Source organism: Pan troglodytes, chromosome 14, assembly GCF_028858775.2.
Source record: "Pan troglodytes isolate AG18354 chromosome 14, NHGRI_mPanTro3-v2.0_pri, whole genome shotgun sequence".
Classification (NCBI taxonomy): Eukaryota; Metazoa; Chordata; class Mammalia; order Primates; family Hominidae; genus Pan; species Pan troglodytes.
The window spans coordinates 26,838,114-26,850,781 of record NC_072412.2 but is presented as its reverse complement, the minus strand read 5'-3'; the positions used below and the strand labels follow the sequence as shown (position 1 = coordinate 26,850,781).

General features: G+C 40.7%; 1 long non-coding RNA gene across 1 annotated transcript; it reads left to right on the top strand.

Annotated features, from left to right (window-relative positions):
* Positions 1 to 2,207: 2,207 nt before the first annotated feature.
* Positions 2,208 to 4,968, top strand: LOC107967866 (uncharacterized). The gene is made up of 2 exons (XR_001708615.4): positions 2,208 to 2,290; positions 3,855 to 4,968. It is a non-coding gene; the product is annotated as an uncharacterized LOC107967866 (long non-coding RNA).
* Positions 4,969 to 12,668: the final 7,700 nt, after the last annotated feature.

Here is a 12,668-nt window from a genome sequence, read left to right as displayed (position 1 = left end):
TATGTCTTTTTTGTCTTTCTCCTCCTAATGGCTTGTGTTTTTCTGCTTCCTTTCATGCCTTCTAATTTTTGATTGAGTGCCAGGCACTGTGATTTTATCTGGTGATGCTGTATATCTTTGGATTCATGTGATCATTCTATAACTTTGTTCTGGAATGCAATTAGGTTACTTGGAAACAATTTGTTTATTTTAGGTCTTGCTTTTAATCTTTGCTTGGTGGATTCAGAAAGCTATTTAGTCTAGGGCTAAATTTTCCCTACTACTGAGGCAAAATTCATGTAAGTACTCTGATGTTTTGTGAATTGTTAGGTTTTCCACTGTGGCTAGCAAAACCAGAAACTGTTCCTAACCCTATGTGAGCTCTGAGGATTGTTTCATTTAATGCCTTCATGATTGTTGTTTTTATTCCTAGCCTCAGATAGTTTTTTTTTACACACATTCACTGATCAGTATTTATCTGAATATCTTATAGTGACCCTTTGGTGATCTTGGCTTCTTTCTTTGTGATCTCTCCTCTTCAATATGTTCCCCTGTAAACTCTAGCTGCTGTGGCCCCCTCTAGACTCCCAGAAAGTTCTGTCTTCTCAACTCAGGAGAACCTTGTGGCTCTACCTGGATTCCTGTTTCCTGCACCATAGCCTAGGAACTTTCTCCACACAAGGACAATCATAGGGTCCACCTCATTTGTTGTCTTCTACTCAAGGATCATTATTCTTTGTTGCCTGCTGCCCATATCTTGAGATCTGTTTTTCACATCTTTCATCTTTTTGGTTTTTTTTCGTTATTTCATGTGGGAGGGTAAATCTGGTCCTCTCAGAGAGTAAATCTGGTGTACCACTTTGGCCAGAAGCAGAAGTTCACTTCAGTTCTTAGTACATTAATTTCACAGGTTCTTGTTTACACAAGTACAACCCAAGATCTTCACCCTACCTTTCTACATATAAACTAGCTAATATATAAATAAACATATAGTATAAATTTGAAAAGTGATTCAGGTGTATATTTTTGAAAACAGATGGAGTGGTAGTAAACCAGAAAAAATTTACACTTGCAAAGAAAGGTAATGACAATATTCTTTTAGAGTTTTCAGAATATCTGCCATAAAAGGTGTTTTCCCTCATCATTCTCCTCTCTCTATGGATATATAAATCCATTCATTATATGTATATATTCATTATCTGTAATTATACCTTTCCAAGGGCTGTAGTTGTTCATCCTCAGTGTAAGAGAAACCTCTGGGAGGTGGACAAGGTGAATAGAAGGAAAACAAGACTTAAAGCGACAACAAACTTAAATTGTAGGCAAGAGAAGGACTTAGGTATCATACAGTTTATATTAGCTGACTGGTTTTCCAGCTCATACAGGTAGTCCTGAGGTTATTTTTCCTGTATCTTCATGCAGTTTTTCAAGACTTCAAGGTCGTCTTTACTCAGTCATAGATGCCAATGGGTAATCCCTTTACCTTTCTCACACTGAGACTGCATTTGTTTTCCTGCAGGAAAAACCCTTGAACCACAGAGAGAATAGAAAGACTATAATTAAAATTTGAACATAGCTCAGTGACTGGGTAACACAACAGTTTGCATCCTCTTCCACTTAAAGAAAATCAAAATCCTTGCTGGGCTTCTTTGAATCTTGGAGGCAATATATGTCTAGAGTGACTTATTTGCCTGGAACAGTTCAAGTCTATGCCTGTTGTCTTGACGTATTTTAAGTAATTTTTTTGTTTTAATGTGCTTGGACTGGGACAACAAATTCCATAGTGCCCTACTCTGCCATATTTGAGTGTGATTCTCTATCCATTTACCAAGAAATATGTAAAGCTAGCAGGTCTGAGTGGCATCAAGAGCAAGAGAATGCTTCCTAGCTGGGTCATGCACAATGTGACTATCATCCTCAGGCTTTATGATCTAGCAAATCTAGTGATACTCAATATGTCTGAAGTAGAAGATACTCTATTGAGCCCTGGGCAAACTCATGGAAGAATTGTAGTTACAGTTACAGTGTTTGAAAGAAGCTATACACTCCTGAGCAAATAGCTAATCTCCTCTTGAGAAACAGTTCCTAGATGTCTATTGGGTCTGAGTGGGGACTAAACACTTGATTATAGGGCATTAACTGAACATATGACTCAAACTGCTCATTATGAACTGCCCATTATGATGTCATCCAAACATCATACATTTGGGCATATGAAGCAGCACTTTACCTTCAAACAAAGTGTTCATATGGGATCAGGCAAAAGCAGGTCCTGAAGGCAGGATCCTGAAGATCAGGCACCACCTGACAGGTAGGATTCAGAAGAAGTGGCTCAGACTTCCTGATGTCCTGCTCATCTCCTTCATCCCTCTGGTCTCATTTACAGCTTTCTTCTGCTGGTTGTAGGGATGGCTATAGCATTACAGCCCCACTCATGGGTGGCCCTGAAGGACACTGGGGAAAGGAATCTTCCCAGTGGGCAGAACATCTAGCAGGACATTGGTTGTCTAACTTAAATGGAAGAAGAAGTCAGAGGTGCACACCTATACTGATTCATAGTCACTGGACAATGATTTGGCCAGATGGTCAGAGACATGCTAGAAACAAGATCAGAGAATTAGAGACAAGGAAGTTTGCGCAAGAGATATATGGCCAAACCTCTTAGAATGCACAGCGTGAGATAAATTGATATCTTACATGAATGTTTGCCAGAGGGAGCCCATGGTAGAAGAGGATCTCACTAACCAAATGGACAACATGACTCACTGTGTAGATCTCAGTGAACTACATCTGAGGAGTTTGTGTACAATGTGGTCATGGTGGCAGGGCTGGAGATTAGGCATCCATGGATATTGCCACTGTGCTGATCTGACTACCACTACCACTGCAGAGTATCCAACTTGCTAACTACCATTTAGCACCATGCCCTGAAGGGACCAGCCAATCTTCTAGTGGCTCACTGATTGCACTCGACTCCTTACATCATGGAGAGGGCAGTAATTTATCCTCTTTGAAGTAGACATTCTGAATATAGATTTGCCTTTCCTGTCCACCATGCATCTAGCATCTCCATCCATGGATATTTTTTGTGTCTTATTCACCATCACGTTATTCCTTACAATGTTGCATCTGGCAGAAATTTATTTGACAGCAAAAAGGTGACTCAATATGCTCAAAGGATTCACTGTTCTTAGAATAAACACCATCAGCTAGAAGTCACTCATCCTATAGAGTGGTAGAATGGCCTTTTGATGACTCATTCATAATATCAACTTGGAGATTTACAAGTGAAGTTAGGGTTTTGTTCTATACAACAGCCAATATATGGTGCAGTTTCTCTTCTTATGGTGCATAAGCAGAAAAAATGGGTCCAAGAATCAAGGGGTGAAAGTAGGAGTGGCACCTACCACTGTGACACATAAGGACTCACTTGTAAAATGTTGCTTCCTATTCTGGGTTTAGGTCCTGCTTCTTTAGAGGCCTGACAAAGAAGGCAGGCTTCTAGAGGGGACTCAACAATGGGTCCAGTGAGACAATCACACGGCCATTGTGGCTTTTGATGCTAGTGAATCAACTGGCATAAAGTGGAGGTGCTGTGTTTGCTGAGGTGATTGCTCCTAATTAACAAGTAGAAATAGGGTTATTGCTGCACTTTATGGGCAGAGAGGGGCTCTACTCCCGAATACCTGGAACTTGAGTTCTTTCCTAATACAGCTATGACTAGAGGTAAAAGTTCATGAAAGACCAGCTATTTGATAATGACATTTCAGTTTCACTCAGCAGGGGCCATTGCTTTTTCCATGCTTCCCAAGTCATTTTAGCACCAGGCAGTAGCCATAGAATCCCCTTATCCTTGTATCTACTATTTCTTCCAGAATTCTCAAGCACCTGACTCATCACCTCTGCAGTGCATCCCTTTCCAGAAATCCACTCTCCTGATTCACCACCAGTGGAAGTTTTAACAATGGAAACACCATCTGTGCAAGGTGTCCACATTGCTAGCTGGGCGGTGAATGATTCAGCTCCAAAATCCCATTTGATTGCCTGCTCTTTCCAGACACAACTGCAGCAAACTGGATTGTCTAGACACAGATGATGAGACAGAGTTTAGGGTGCAAGAAGCTAACTAGGGATCAACACCTGTGTAAGGAAGCAGGCAGAAGTACAATTGAAGTTGAGAAAGATGAAGAGGTTGAACTGCCCTGCAGGCCAGATAGAGCCTTGCCAAACCAGTGGGGAACTCGGAGGAAGTCCTGCCTGCCAGTTTCCCATGTGGAGCCGAAACAGTCGTGCTTTTATCTCTCCACCTTGCTCAGTCACCAGATGCAGGCCACGCCCAGAAGGGTATGTTTTTCTTTGCAGCTCAGACTGATGTTGAGGAGCTGGGAGCTGGAAGCCACCTGCTGACTGCACTCCCTGCAGCTGGTCAGCCCATCCTTCTCGAGGGGCATCTGAATGGCATCTTCATCAGGTCTACAGTTTTATGTGCATGCCACATTCTGGGCTTTCCCACTTTGAAGCAATTATCAGTTATGAACATTAGGAACACTTTGTACAAGTTTTACCATGACCAAATGCTTTCATTTATCTTGGGTAAATATCTAGGAATGGAATTGCTGGGTCATGAGGTAGGTGTATGTTTAGTTTTATAAGAAACTACTAAGGCTGGGCCAGATGGCTCACGCCTATAATCCCAGCACTTTGGGAGGCTGAGGTGGGCGGATCACTTGAGGTAAGGAGTTCAAGACCAGCCTGGCCAACATTGTGAAATCCCGTCTCTACTAAAAATACAAAAATTAGCTGGGTGTGGTGGCACATGCCTGTAATCCCAGCTACTTGGGAGGCTGAGGCAGGAGAATCGCTTGAACCCAGGAGATGGAAGTTGCAGTGAGCCGAGATCGCACCATTGAACTCCAGCCTAGGTGACAGAGTGAGATTCTGTCTCAAAAAACAAACAAACAGACAAATAAAAAAATACTACTAAAGTGATTATGCCATTTTACTCTCCCACCAGCAATATATGTTAATTCTGGTTGCTCTAGCTCCTCACTGAGATTTGGAGTTGTCAGTCTCCTTAATTTTAGCTCTTCTGTTGGGTGTGTACTATCCCATTTTGGTTTTAATTTGCAACTTCTTGATTACTGACGATGTTGAGCACTTTGTCAAATACAGTCATGTGTCACTTAACGATGTGGATATATCCTGAGAACTGCATTGTTAGATGATTTTTTTTTTTTTTTTGAGATGGAGTTTCGCTCTTGTTGCCCAGGCTGGAGTGCAATGGTGCGATCCAGCTCCAGGGTTCAAGCAATTCTCCTGCCTCAGCCTCCCAAGTAGCTCAGATTACAGGCATGCACCACCACACCCGGCTAATTTTGTATTTTTAGTAGAGATGGAGTTTCACCATGTTGGTCAGGCTGGTCTTGAACTCCTGACTTCAGGTGATCCGCCCACCTCGGCCTCCCAAAGTGCTGGGATTACAGGCGTGAGCCACCGCCCCCAGCCCAGATGATTTCACCACTGTGTGTACATCATACAGTGTACACTTACATACAGCTAGATGGTGTAGCTTACTACACACCTAGGCTATATGGTGTAGCCTATTGTTCCTAGGCTACAGACATGTACAGCATGTTACTCTACTGAATACTGTAGGCAATTGTAATACAATGGCAAGCATTCGTGTATCTAAATATAGGAAAAAACGGGAAAAGTACAACATAAAAGATAAAAAACTGTATACCTGTATAGCACACTTACCATGAATAGAGCTTGTAGGACTGGAAGTTCCTCTGGGTGAGTCAGTGAGTGAGTGGTGAGTGAATGTGAGGGCTTAGCACATGACTGTACACTAATGGAGACTTTCGAAACACTTTATACTTAGGCCACAGTAAATTTATTAAATAAGTTTTTTTTTCTTCAATAATAACCTTAGCTTACTGTAACTTTTTTGTGTTATAAACTTTTAATTTTTAAAAACTTTTTGGCTTTGTAATAACACAGCTTAAAACATGAACACATTGTACAGTCATACAAAAATATTTTCTTTATATCCTTATTTTATATTCTATAAGCTTTTAACTATATATATATATTTTTTTACATTTTAAACATTTTTGTTAAAAACTAAGACACAAACACAACACGTAAGCCTAGGCCTATATGGGAGCAGGATCATCCACATCACTGTCTTTCACCTCCACATCTTGTCCTACTAAAAAGTCTGCAGGGGTAATAACACGCACGGAGCCGTCATCTCCTATGATACCAACACCTTGTTCTGGGGTACTCCCTTCAGGGACCTGCTCGGCTGTTCCACAATTAACTGTTTTTCTTAAATAAGTAGAGAGTACACTCTAAAATAACAATAAAAATATAGTAAATACATGCACCACTAACATAGTTATTGATTATCATTATTGAGTATTATTCACTGTACATAATTGCATGTGCTGTACTGTGATATCACTGGCAGTGCAATAGGTTTGCTAGCCCCAGCACCACCACAAACATGTGAGTGATGTCACCACTTTGAGCCCTTGTGAACATGTGTGAGGGAAAAGAACTGAACAGGGTGGGGATAAGTCACTGGGTTTGCTCCCTACACATTTCTTTTTCTTTCTTTTTTTCTTTACAGATTTTTTTTGTTACAAATTTATATACATCTACATTTTAAGAGTATGCATAAAAAGAAAAGAAATGTATTAATAATACTCTCAGCTGGGCGCGGTGGCTTATGCCTGTAATCCCAGCACTTTGGGAGGCCAAGGTGGGTGGATCACTTGAGGTCAGGAGTTCGAGACCAGCCTGGCCAACATGGTGAAACCCCGTATCTACTAAAATAAAAAAAATTAGCTAGGTGTGGTGGTGCGCGCCTATAATCCCAGCTACTTGAGAGGATGAGGCAGGAGGAGAATCGCTTGAACCCAGAAGGCAGAGGTTGCAGTGAGCTGAGATCACACCATTACACTCCAGCCTGGGCAACAGAGCAAGACTCTATCTCAAAATAATAATAATAATAATAATGATAATAATCATACTATCCCCTCTCACTCCAGAGCGAGCCACTGCTATTAGTTTGATACATATAGTTCTATGTATTATATGTACATAGTTGTATGTACGTTTGATACATATAGTTCTATGTATTATATGTACATAGTTGTATGTACATAAGACATCAGTTTGATCCATATAGTTTTGAACCATGGGCACATTATTTTAAAAATAAAGTTATTTTATTTTAAATAAATGAATTAAGTAGATGTATATGCTGCTATCATTTGGATATTTGACCCTCCAAACCTCACATTGAAATGTGATCCCCAGCGTTGGAGGTGGGGCCTAGTAGAAGGTATTCCATGTACATACAACTAGGCCATGCCCTCTCACACATGTGAATGCACACACAAAGACTTAAGAAATCACACACAAATGGGGTCATATTTTGCTTAAAGTTCTGCAGCTTGCTTTTTTCACATAACAATACATCATTTCCATCACAATGCATATATCTTAGTCCATTGTGTGTTGCTATAAAGGAATGCCTGAGTAATTTATTTAAAAAAGAGATTTATTTAGCTCATAGTTCTGCAGGCTGTACAAGAAGCATGGTGCCGGCATTTGCTTCTGGTGAAGGCTTCAAGCTGCTTCCACTCATGGCAGAAGGTGAAGAGGAGCCACATGTGCAGAGATCACATGGTAGGAGAGGGAGCAAGGAGTGGGAGGTGCCAGGCTCTTTGTAACAACCAGCTCTCATGGGAACTAACAGAATGAGAACTCACTCACCACCCCCACCTCCTAGGGATGGCATAAATCTATTCATGAAGAATCCGCCCCCAAGACCCAAACACCCAACCAGTAGGCCCCACATCCAACATTAGGGATCAAACTTCAGCATGAGGTTTGGAGGGTCAAATATCCAAATGATAGCAGTATAATATACTTAATTCATTTATTTAAAATAAAATAACTATTTTCAAAATAATGCTCATGGTTCAAAACTATATGGATCAAATGGAAACAGCAAAACTGGAGGTATGCCTTCCACTCTCCATTTCCCACTCTGTTTACAGTCTCTTAAGTATTGGTCCAGAGGTATTCTATGCAAAGAATGGTATGTGTATGTCTGTATACAGATATATTACCATATCTATACAAAGATGTTCCATTTTATTTTCTTATACAAATGGTAATGTTATACATACCATTCTGTATATTGCTATTTTTCTTAAAATATCTAGGAGCTTTTTTTTTTTTAATCCTTGCATAGTGATTATAGTAGCGAAGGTCCTTTGGCTACAAGCAATAGAAATCTACATAATAAATTTAAGCACAAAGGGACGTTATTGGAAGGATGCTGGTGAACAGCTTCCCAACCAAGCTTTGGAAAGGACAAGAACAGGATTCTCTGGGGAGCTTAGCAGCAGGAACACAAGGACCATCTCTTTTAGACACTCACATCCAATGACTTCAGCTCCAACTGCCTTCTCTCTCTGTATGTTTCTGTTCAGGTTCCAAACTCCTGAGAGAATAGGCCTAATCTGAGCCTCCTTTGGTCATATCCCCATCCTTGGATAAACCCTTTTTGGCTTCAGGTGTGAAGTAGTCTGTCTGATTGGCCCAGCCTGGTTCACGTACCCACCTCTATGGCTGGGGCAGGCTCCATTACAAAATGAAGGCTAGGAAGAGGTACTGGGCAGATAAGGTCATTTCAGTCCACCCCTACACTGTCCATAAACAGAGAGACACACAGAGTTCCAAAAATATCCCAGTCTAATCCAAGTAACTGTCCTACATACAAACTCACTTCATCATTGGCAGAGCCAGCATCACACCCAACTACTGCTTCTAGAAGTGATGTCATGGGACTACTGAGCTCCAGCACCTCAGCTGATTTACTTTACTTTTAGTTTGTCTCAAGTCTCCACTCACTTCTGTGGACTCAAGTATAAACCAAACCACAGGCAACACATTGAATATACAATAGTAAGGGAAAGGAGAAAGAAAGATCAAGAAAAATAATTTAAATCATGAAAAGTTATAGTCTTCGTTTCTTTAGCTGGTTATAACAGCGTAGCTGGCGTTTGTGAGTCCTCTCCCATTCCATGAAACAGTTGCCTTCCGCCAGCACCTTAGCTCCCTGGGACTCTTTGTCTAGTGGGGTAACCTAAACTTTCATTCATGAAGTAAAGTCCGTAAAGTCCATGTCAGGGCTGCCACTTGGAACTCCAAGTGATGGAACCTGCACAAGGGCGCCCAGATGTGAGTGCGAATGGAGGCAAAATCCAGCTTGCCAATGCATATAGCCTCCAGAATTTAGCCACCCAAAGCAGGCATCTTGCTCCCATTCACATAAAGGTGTTATATGGGCAAAGCATGCCCCTGGTCTACATGGCATGGCTAATTGATGCTTGGTCTTCCACTAACCTTTACCCCTGAGCATGATCCCACATGGAGGTGTACCAGGATTTCTCTTAAGCTTTCTCCAGCTCCCAAGATAGAGTGCCAACCCGATTTTCTTTTAATATTCAGGGTCAAATTCCCCATTCAAGAGTGTGATCCTAAAGAGGAGGCGGAAATTGCCACGTGGCAGATGTGGCAGTCTTTTTTTTTCCCCACGTTACTGGTTGAACAGGTGGTGTTTGGTTACATGAGTAAGTTCTATAGTAGTGATTTGTGAGTTTTTGGTGCATCCATCACCCGAGCAGTACACACTGCACCCTGTTTGTAGTCTTTTATCCCTCACCCCTTTCCCACCCTTTCCCCCTGAGTTCCCAAAGTCCACTGTGTCATTCTTAAGCCTTTGCAGCCTCATAACTTATCTCCCACTTATGAGTGAGAACATATGATGTTTGGTTTTCCATTCCTGAGTTACTTCACTTAAAATGATAGTCTCCAATCTCATCCAGGTCACTGCAAATGCCATTAATTCATTCCTGTTTATGGCTGAGAAGTATGCCATCGTGTGTGTGTGTGTGTGTGTATCACAGTTTCTTAATCCACTTGTTAATTGACGGGCATTTGGGTTGATTGCCACATGGCAGTCTTAACTTCCAATTCAGTGTCATTGCTTTTATGATCCCTGGTAGTACCCTTTCTCCACTGGATCCTAAAACAGATCTGCAGAGCTCAGAGATTTAGGGAGACTGAGCACAAGCTTTTGAAAGTAAATCATTAATTTTAATTTTGAGTTTTGCCACATCCTCCTCTTGGTTTCCAGACTAGTCATGTCCTGGCTTTGGGAGAAAAAACAATTTGTTGGTCACTAATTCAGAGTACATACTGCATCCTGTTAAACAGCATCCCAATCTCATAATGCATTGGGAACATGGGGAAATGAACATAGTTAACATGTAAGAAAAGACATTTGTGATTTATTTTCATTTTTACATTGATATAATTATTACTATGTTTGTTCATATAGTTCCAAAGCAGAATAATTAAAACAAGAACAAAAGCCCAGTGATTAAATCAGAAGAAAGTTTTAGCAACCATCTAGATAAGGATACTATATTGTCTCTTAGGCTGCCATTGCAAAGTACCACAGCCTGAGTGGCTTCAACAACAGAGATTTATTTTCTCACAGTTCTGGAGGCTGGAAGTCCAAGATCAAGGTGTCTGCAGGGTTGGTTTCTCCTGAGGCCTCTCTCCTAGACTTGCAGATGGAAGCCTTCTCCCCACATCCTCACATGGCCTTTCCTCTGCATGCAGGAGCCCCTGGTGTCTCTTTGTGTATCCAAATCTTTTTCTTTTTTTCTTTTTTTTTTTGAGGTGGAGTTTCACTCTTGATGCCCAGGCTGGAGTGCAATGGCACAATCTCAGCTCACTGCAACCTCTGCCTCCTGGGTTCAAGCAATTCTCCTGCCTCAGCCTCCTGAGTAGCTAGGATTACAGGCATGTGCCACCACGCATGGCTAATTTTGTATTTTTAGTAGAAACGGGGTTTCTCCAGGTTGGTCAGGCTGGTCTTGAACTCCTGACCTCGGCCTCCCAAAGTGCTGGGATTACAGGTGTGAGCCACCTCGCCTGGCTTTCTTTTTTTTTTTTTTTTAAATAAGGACACCAGTCAGATTGGATCGAGGCCACCCTGACAGTCTTTTACCTTAGCTACTTCTTTACAGTCCCAATCTTCAAATACAGTCCCATTCTGAAGTACTGGAGGTGAGGGCTTCGGCATATAAATTTGAGGAAGACACAGTTCAACCCATAATAGATAAATACTGAAGCCAAACACAAAACCAACTGTGAAACTCTTAGAAGAAGTACTTTGTCAACAAAAGAGAACATTTTAAATATTTCTGGAAATACTGAGCCATTGTGCCCTCTTACAAATTTTTTGAGTATCTGCATTACCACACCTTTGTCAGAAGAATTACTTAAAATGACAACAGCAAAAACAAAAACAAAAACCTCACAGTCTTTGCTAAATTGAAAGGTAAAAAAAAGTTGTTTTAATTTGCATCTTTTTTTGTTTACTGCTGATTTGAACATTTTTTCATATGCTTATTGGACCGTTGTATTTTCTCTTCCATGAGCATTTCATCTTTACCAATTTTTTTTTTACTGTGCTCTTAGTTTATTTCTAGTAGTTTTACATGAGCTGGTTATATATTATACATTGCCTGCTATGTCTGCTGTTAATACTTTAGAGATTCACATACATATTTTTAAGATTCATCAGATGTATGTTTTTAGAATTCATCAAAATGAAAATTTGGACTCTTTAACAAAATGAAAATGAAGGAATCTGCACTGTTTTTGTGCTGATGAACAACTACCAACTGCTTCACCAGTATGGAAGATCAGAATAACTGCAGGCAGGGCCAAAAAAATTTCAGGAAGCAAGTATTGTACTGAACAAATACTCTGTAGCTTTAAATATGGAAGACACAAGCATGGCCTAGATTTTGGGAACGGGGTTAAATTGTCCAGGTCTGGGCCCAGCATGTGCTTGTCATAATCTCCTGACTCTCTAAGTGTTCACTGAGTGAGAGAATGAATGAGTACACCAATGGTCTGTTCTTCATGCAGGATATGGGATTAAAAATAAGTCTTGTGGAGTTTTCTTTGTAAATTGGTACTGAGCTTTGAAAGGAGTATTTAGCAGACTGATAAGTGTAATTTGGAGTAGATAGGGGCTTGTAATTGGACAGTATATACTAGTTCAACTTGAGGGAGCTACCACTGAGGAATTAATAAGAAAAAACAATCCAGGAAGGACAAGGGACCACCACTTAGGGCAGGCTATACATTTATGTGGAGGAGAAATGTCTCCCTCAGGTGTTTCATATGATGTGTTATATCTGGTATTTGTTTCACATAGAGAGTATTTATAAGTTATCGAAACCAAAGGTGAATATTACAGGACTATGTGGATGGGAGAAATAGTTCATCTTTCATCTTACTATTAATGATGCTCCAAAATCCATGTTTATTATTGGCCTTTTCATGGTAATGTTCATTGAGATTTATAACATGGGTTACCAAATAAAAATTTATAAGTTGCCTTTGAATTCTGCCTTCAGTGTTGTCTTGCCAGTTTAATGGGGATTAATTTACTTTCCTCTTTATGTGTTCCTGTGTGTAAAAGGGCATGCTTCCTGGGCATCTTTTCCATGTTGAGAACAAGAGTTTCCACTTGGCAAACTAACCTTCTCAGTATCTAGACTCAGAAGAGCCATGGGTGA